Source organism: Girardinichthys multiradiatus, chromosome 13 (genome assembly GCF_021462225.1).
Source record: "Girardinichthys multiradiatus isolate DD_20200921_A chromosome 13, DD_fGirMul_XY1, whole genome shotgun sequence".
NCBI lineage: Eukaryota > Metazoa > Chordata > Actinopteri > Cyprinodontiformes > Goodeidae > Girardinichthys > Girardinichthys multiradiatus.
The window spans coordinates 2,455,028-2,464,282 of NC_061806.1; positions in this window are offsets into that span (position 1 = coordinate 2,455,028).

A 9,255-nucleotide genomic window follows, 5' to 3' on the forward strand; every position below is an offset into this window, starting at 1 on the left:
ATAGATACTGAAATAAACTATAATGTATTGTAACATTGCATTGTATTTTAACTATTTACTACTGCATTGCAGCATTTGAGGCTCTTAGCTACAAATACACTATTGACTGTGCAGGACCTCACAAATATTTTCACAAAATGAGCAGTCAAACTAGGAAATACTGGTCAAGAAGTTTCAGATGTATAAAATTACTTCATAGTGCTGCAACAGGAAAAGGCAGGAGAGAAACAATGTCTAATAAATCTCGATTTTTCATTCCATTTACCTCAAACTGGAGCTCTTGGATAGGAAGTCAGACTCAACATAACCATACTCTAGGTGTAAGTAAGAAAAGCAGTGGAGTTGTTATGCTCAATGACCAGGCAAAGTACATTTTGCAATGGAAGCTAATTATAATGCTTTTCTAAAATTCATAAACTCAAACATTTTCACCAACAGAGGCCAAACAGTACTGTGTGCACATAACTTTAAAGTCAAACAAATTCAGAAGAGTAAGTAAAGAGTTTTTTACTGCATCTATCACTCCTTTTATTAATATGGCATCAATGTTGGATTTATCTGTGAGGATTGCTGAAGCAATTAAAATTGATTAAATTCTGGAGTGTTCCAGCTCAACTTTATGATTTTGAACTGAATATCTGGCTTCCAAGTATGGATGAAATGGACCATAAATTCCACACATAAGAATGCTAATGCTCTTAAAAGCAATTAAACTACCTTTATTTTCATCAAGTTGCTTCTATCTGGAGGAATCCTATTGTTGTAACAAAGAACAATAATAATAATTAAAACAGTTTTTGTTTTTTTATGCAACCCTTTAAAGTTGATTTAAGTAATGGTCCAGGGCCCTTTTTGCATGGATTTTGATGTTTTTCTTGTGTTTTTCTGAGTTTTCTAAGATAAGATAACTTTATTGTCCATCACCTTTTTGAGATGGAGATTTGTCTTTGACATGTGGCAAAATGAGCTCTTACTCATCATATGCAGATAATAAAACACACTATTAAAACAATATAACTAAAACCAACAGCTTCATAAGCTCAAAATGCTGTATGCATTAAAAAGATTATATTGTAAAACAAAAATAAAAAGAAACAGGTACTTTGACTCTTTGGGTACTCTGGCATCCTCCCACAGTCCAAAGACCTGCATGGTAATTGTCAAATTTGCTTGCCGAGTGTAAAGAAAATGGATGAATGGTTCCTGGCACTACAGTAGAAATATAATAGTGCTATAATTACAAGAAGCATCTATAAAACCATAATATTCCAAAAAACGGCAATACCAAACATACATTTGAGTGTAACCTCCTACTTCATTTGAACAGAGTGTTAGAAACCACTGAGGTATATAGTGAACAGGCTGGAATGAATGGAGGGATTTCTGTGCACATATGAAGTCAGACCATTGCTGGTGTATCCAGCAGCTGTTCTTTAGTGTTTCTTGTCCAGAGAGTCAAAGCCTGTTGAGAAGGGACAGTCCCCAGGAACAGCCCCAGGCAATATAGGTCAGCATGTGTCTGGTCTACTGCAAGGCCAAGTGAGGAAGGCAAATAATGCATCCATTGTTGAGACTAAGACAAAAAGACACCGTCATTTTAGGCTGATAGCTCAGCAGACGCCAGGCCAGGTCAGACCCAGGCCACGGAGGAAGGGGTTCTGGCCTGTCCTGCTTAGCACCACAGAGAACCAATATGATGTCAGAAATTTGTGATAAGACCGGAGCCACAGGACACAATGAAGAAGACATAACTGCAGGGAATGGGGAGCAGTGACCGTCAGGAAATCAATAAATGTTAAAAGAGGAGTGAAGACACTTGCCTCTGGGTGTGTAGAGCTGAGCTGTTGTCTGAATCAATTAAGCTGTGTTCAGGTCACTGACCAGCCACCCAACCTGTGGCACTCAACAGCGTATGAAAGTGTAATGAGATGTCTATGGCACAGATCAACATCATCTCTACTGTTTTATGCCAGCCAGAGCTACTAGATGGCAACACTCAGGCATGATGGCGGCGACTGATGCCATCATGAGTATTGCAGAGAATTGCCTTCCTTTACGAAGAATTGATAGAAGAGAGTCTGGAGGTGGCCTGTGTTTTAGGGGAGATGATTCCTTTTTGATAGATGCAATCTACCTGCCATCCAATCTAACATTCTTTCTGCCTCTAAGATCAGACTGAAACTGCATGATTCCTCACACATCCTAAAATATGCTTTTAATTGTGGTGGGATGTAGAAAAGCCAGTTTTTCTTTCAGAAAAGAAAAAAGAATGAAGTTGATCCTTCACTCCCCAGAATACTGTTGATCATTTTGTGTTTACTTGTCTGTAACAGAGGATTCTATTGAGCATTTGTTGCACATATTGTGGCGAATAGTTTAAATATTGTGACATGTTCTGTACTGGTTGACAATGGACAACATGAGAAAGTCATACAATGACAATATTACTAGTAAATGATTATTCAGTTGCGACAAATACACTTTTTGCAACACCATATGCATCAAGTGTTGAAATCTACTGCAGGGAGACTCCATTAAATGGACTGAGTTTCTTTTTGACATGCACAATGTGTATTCTTGGCATTTGAACTATATTAACCAGCAAATATTGCATGTCAAACTTCCATTTGAGATGTGAATATTGCATACACTAATATCAAGATGATGACACACAGAAGACACAGATAGAGGCTTCAATAATCATCTGGATCAGAGACTACCTGACAAACAGGCTCAACGTTTGTGAGACTAAACTGTTGTGTCTTACCAGGTGGCCAGCTGCAAAGTGCACCACATTTCATTTTCACTCTGTTGACCTCAGACTTTCAGACTCAGATGACCCTGCAGTTGTCAGGTGTTTTAGAGATGGATAAAAAGCTGAGTACAAGGAACTGGTGGACCACTTTGTGGCATGGTGTGGGAACTATTGTCTCATCTTGATTGAGAATCAAAGTGTTGTAATTATGAACATGAATATATTATGTAATATTTAATATTAATACTTTAATATGATTTTATATTATTAATATGCATATATAATATTATTTAATATTTCTGTCTGTTAAGGGTTGTCCTGTGAATACCAGCCTAATGAAGCAGTGGCATTAGGATAAAATTCAGAGGGATGAGCCAAGCTCAGACATTATTGAACAGCATAAACTCTGCACACAAATGGAATGAATTCACACAATTTCTTAAAATACAAGAATTTATTAACAAAAATAAGTCAACTCAAAGTCAAACATATTTCAATCAACAAACTCTTGGCTATGCTAAAACAATCCAACTAAACTACCAAGCAGAATTAAAGAATAAGGAAGACTAATGGGCTATGTACAATATAAACAAATTGATCAAAGATGAAAATATTATTTTAATAAAATAATATTTTAAAGAATTATTTGCTGAATAAAACCAACCTTCTGGATGACCAATTCTCAATGGTGTTTAATTAGCTGCCTTTATTTATTAAAATAATATTTAAAGAAATATTATTTTGAATAAGAACCAAAAATTTGGGAAATGGGCTTACTTGTGTTACTTAGTTATCAAGTTTAGTAAAATAATATTTAGGAAGTATTATTTTTGAAAATTAACAACCTTTTTTCGTAAATGATCTTTAGCAGGCAAGCACGTGTTCTTAGCTGTTAGCTGTTGAAGCTAACAAAAGAAGCTTAGAGCTTATCATCAGAATCAAACACATACCTTTAAAATACCACTAATAAAGGGTTAAAATGCATAAGCTTTGACGCGTGTTATGGCCGATATTCTGTGTTTAAAATCACCCTTTAAATAAAGTTTGTCTTAACTTTAAAAAGAAAAAACACAAACAGAACACAAACTGAGCACATGTGCTGAGCAGATAATCTGGTAGCACTAAAATAGCTGAGTTTCAACACAAACAAAACCAAATGTCATAAAACGAAAAATGTTTAGATTATTTCATTCTAAACTACTTCTCTCTGCCAAAACACAACCTCTTACGTGAACCGTGCTGAGGAAAGTTGTCCGAAGTGACAAAGTTTAGGAAAGCATCCACAGTGAACAAAGGGTTAACTGCAGCTAACCTCCGTAGCTGTGAGGTGGGGGGCGGCTCGTTCGTTCGGTCAGCCGGCCAAACTGCAGGTTACTGCTGAAACCACGGTGATGCGGTCCCGTTGTCCTTCATTCAGACCGGGAAAACTGCTCCACTCTGCATTATAGAGACAGGGTCTCTGCTGGGAACTCTCTGGAACACAGTTTGCTTCTGTACACCTCAGAGAGAAAGTCAAGCAACGCTTGTACCTTAATTACCCCGTTCATGAATGAATGTCGGATACACAAACAGCAGTTCATTCCTACTTAACTTAGCGCATATGATTGCTGGATCGTATGACACTCTTGGATCTAGTTTGAAGAGTTATGTCTGTTTGCCAGCAAAGAGACATTAACGTGCTGTGTCCTTCCGTCCAGTTCTTCTGGGGACCTGCGTGGAAGAGGTCAGACTGTTGCAAAAGCGGGGTTTTTATTCTGACAGTGACGTCACAGGAAGTTATTTCATTTCTGGCTGTGCTGGAAGTAGGTTAATGCGATTTATTTTGAAAGTTCCAGAAAAGCTCGTACTGGCCATTCATGTTGTCCTCATGGCTGGGTCCCAACAAAATAAAGGAGGTGATTATAGATTTCAAGATAAACAGAAATATTTTAAACACTATTTTGTTCATGGAAGAAGCACTGGAAGTGGTGGAGGAGTATACATTTATCAGTTTTCACCTGAAAAACAGACTAGACTGGAAACATATCAGTGAGGCGGTCAGCAAAAAGGGAGAGAGCATATTTTTATGTGTCTTGTCAACATTTGTGGCCCAGTAATTTACATAGGAAAGGAGAAGAGATATACATGAGGAAGACATGCAGCAGAAGTCAGAAGTCAAACACCAGACAGCTGTGTCCTGAACTGATTACCCATATGGGGCACATGTTGTGCTGCTACAACTGACTGTACTTCTTGAGTAAGCATAAGTCAACAGTGTTTGCATCAAGATGCTGCATATCTTCTTATAGTCTGGAGGGTGAAATCTCTTCTGCCATCATCCGTCATATCAGCATAACAGCCAACGACTTTAAAAAGTTGAACATGCTGATAAAAATGCCTGGTTCTGTCCTAGAACCTTTAGAACTGACAGAGAAGGATGCTTCATAACATAAAAATATCATGGGCAACACCAAGCGTCCTCTTCATTCAGAGACTTCTTCAGATCAGCTAGAACAGACGGCTGGATTAAATTAATTCTGGCCACAGCTAGATCCATCTACAGGGCTCTCAACTCTCACACACTGATAGCGTGACAGATGTATTTCCATGTTTTTACACACTCACACTCAAAATATTTCTAACCCAGAGACTGACCAAATGATGAGTTTATGGGACTTGAGTCTGCTGTAAAACCAAAGAGATCACTACAAGGGGAGACGCTATATAAAGACTGGGAGCCACTCGTGAATTGTCATATGTCACTGAAGTGACCTTAGATGTGATAGGTAGTTTATCATGTCAATCAAAACCAATGCAGTTTACCAATAGAGTTCCTATAATTCAAAGAATACAATTCAGTAGATTTGCTAGAGCCAGTTATAGATCTGAAACTGTGACATTAAATCATACCCGAGCCTGGTGTTAACTGATTTTAGATCACTTAGGACCCGCATTACCATATCTATCTGCAATACAAAGCAGTGGTGCAGTTGAACTGGCTGACAAATTTTGACATGTTAGTTGGGTGACATGTTGGCATCAGTTTAAGCTGCAGTCTATGGACCAACAAGTAAGGCTGTTTCCTGTTGAACCAGTGTTGATAGGCTTCAACTTTAGCACAGGAGCCCTTTAGTAGCAAAACTTGTAGCTACAGAACCCTCTTCTAGTCCAAGCTAAAGCAACAAACACACTAGCTTATGCTAGCTAAACAGATAAGTAAATAACCTATAGGAAGACAGTTTTCTACCAACCTACTGTAAATCCAATTAGTCAGTAGTTTAAACTAGGGCTACATATTGGAAAATATTGTGATGCCGATAATATTGGTAAATACTGTAATGTTATTTTTTTAACATTATTATTTTTATATACAGTATTACTTATGAAGCTCTGTACAGGAAGCAAATGCCCCCTGAGGATTAATAAAATACATCTTAATCTAAATACATTTACATTACAGTGAGGCACAGTTACTGTGTGTACAATTATTAGGCAGATTAGCATTTTTACCATATCAGAATTTCTATGCATATTTTAAAACTCCAATCAGTAACGGAACTAGACTTTTATACAACGGGTAGGTAAGGTTTTATCAGGGACTCCATATACTAATAAAGGAACATTTTCCACTTCTCTGAGATGGTACCCAAAAAACATGCCTTCTTTTATTTCTTCAGCCTTTATTTAACTAGGTTAATTCCATTGAGATAAAAAAAATATCTGTTTTAGAAGAGAGACTTGGCCTTGTAGGTAGCAGCACAATTAAATTTCTGAAAAACAATAAAGAAACACAATTTACAATTAAAACATTGGTCATATAAAAATACTTGCACACAAATGGGATAGACTGCAGTGATCTCAACAGAGCTGTAAACTCATTTACTGTCACCAAAGCTTTAAGTTGAAAATCAGTTTGTAGTTGATTCCAGGTATTGGGAGCTGAAAAACAGAATGATTTCTTGCCTAGTTCAGTTCAAACTTGGGGAACGACAAACGGTAGAACATCCATTGATTGGAGATTGTGGCATCCATTGTTCTGTTAAAAGACAATAGAGTTAAGATGAGGGGATGCCTAAAATGGTTTTAATTGTCAAAGTCTATGTCATGTCAATGTCAAGACAACCTGGTGACAGATCAAGATTGTGTTAGCAGAATCTTAAACTATTCTTGAGCTGTAAACTGAAGCTGCCAAGTCCTTTTAAGACTAACACACATACTATGACATGGTTCGTAAGTATCCTGTTAACCTTGTGCTATGTTGCTTCAAGCCAACGTTAGCTTATAGCCTCTAATAACATTAGCCACCTTGCACAGTTGAACTACTGGAGACAAACACTTTTTTCTTCAACCTGTGGGGTCAAATTGTTTCATAAAACTTGGTGGATGCCTTCAAGATACCAGCCTGCGACTTTGCTCTCAATATGGCAATGATTGGCCAAAGTGGGTGTGGTTTATCCACAAAAGATTAACTCTGACCTTTCACCTTTTAAAAAACTAAAACAATTTACCTATGTCACCTAGAGAGTTTAAATTTTGTCGATATGTTTGTTGCAATAACCCTAACAGTTCTTGTTAAAAAAAATATTGTTCAATTAAGACTGACAGCTGGTGCAAAACATAAATATATATGCTAATCAATTTTGGCAAATAGTTTTTTAGATGAAAAAAAAAAACTGAAGGTGCCTGAGAAAATGCTGGTATATTCTTGACATTAAAAAGGTCCTTTGTGAATATAACAAATAATGGATTTAAAGTCAGTCAGTCATTTTCTACTGCTTATTCCATAGTGGGTCATGGGGAAGCTGGTGCCTATCTCAAGCAGTCTATGGGCAAGAGGCAGGGTACACCCTGGACAGGTCGCCATTCCATCGCAGGGCAACACACAAACAACCATGCACACACATATTCATACACCTAAGGGAATTTTAGAGTGACCAATTAACCTAACAGGCATGTCTTTGGACTGTGGGAGGAAGCCGTAGTACCTGGTGAGAACCCACGCATGCACGGGGAGAACATGCAAACTCCATGCAGAAAGACCCCCGGCCGGGAATTGAACCCAGGACCTTTTTGCTGCAAGGCAACAGTGCTACTAATTTAATCAGTATTGCTAATATTGATGACTGTATATTATGTGTGTATGTATATTATTCCTCCTAACAACATAGTTGTCTGAAAATATTCATGGAATATTATAATAAACTATGGAATTTTGTATGAATTTTTTAATCTGGGTAAGTATGGAAATGACAATTCACAATTTTTGGTATTTAATCCAGAAAGTGGCACCTACAACTGTACATCTGTACGCACTGATTAAAAAAATAAATCTGTTATAATTTGACTTTTTGTTAATTTATTTCCGTTCTTATTACCAAACTGTCACCCCTGATGATTCTCTCTGCAGACCTGATTGTTCATTGTAGTTTAGAACTGTCCTGTTTTGTGGATGAGCCAAACCACACTGAGATGGACCAAGACATGACAGATTGAATTATAGCAGTGTAGAAGATGACCAGCAGCTCCTGTGGAAGCTTGTACTTCTTACGTTGCCTCAGGAAGTACAGTCTCTGCTGGGCCTTTTTTCAAACATTGTCTATGTGTGAGGATCATCTAAGGTCTCGACAGTGGTGTTATCTGCATAGTTCAGGAGTTTCACAGACAGGTCCGCTGAGGTGCAGTCATTTGTGTAGAGGGAGAAGAGGAGTGGGGAAAGGACACACCCTAGGGGTGCCAGTGCTTATTGATCTTGTGCAGGAGAAGATGATCCCCAGTCTCACCTGCTGCTGCTGGTCCTTCAGGAAACTGGTGATCCACTGACAGGTGGAGGCCGGGACTTGGAGCTAGGTGAGCTTCTTGTAGAGAATGTTTGGGTTGATGGTGTTGAAGGCCGAGGTGAAATTCACAAACAGAATCCTGCCGTACATCCCTGAGTGGTCGATGAGTTTCAGGATGAAGTGTAATCCCAAGTTGACCAAATCATCTGCTGACCTGTTTACCCAGTAAGCAAACTGCAGGGGGCCCAGCAGGGGGCCTGTGATGTCCTTCAGATGCTTCAACACCAGTGCCACAGAGAATTTCATGACCACAGAAATCATGGCGACATTCCTGTAGTCATTTAATCCTGTGATGGTGGGTTTCTTAGGTACTAGGATGATGGTGGACCGTTTGAAGCAGCAGGGACCCTCACACAAGTACAGTGTGTCATCTCTTTAGGGATTTGTCTGACCCACATGCAACTGGAGAGGTTGGGAGTCCAGGAGGTTTTTTAGGAGCCAAACCAAACTGGCAAAATGTAGGAAATCCAAGGTCACAAACTGTCCGTAGGTAATCCAGGTTAGAACAAGGTCCAGAATAATATGAATCCATCCACACCTCACAGGTACTAGAAGGAAGCAGGGAAATAAGCACTGGTTAAAACACAAAAACTCAGTGACTGGCAAGAAGTTATTCGGGCTTGGGATTTTCCACATGGGCAAAACACTTAGGCATTGAAGGACTGGCAGCTGGCTCCTAAGTAC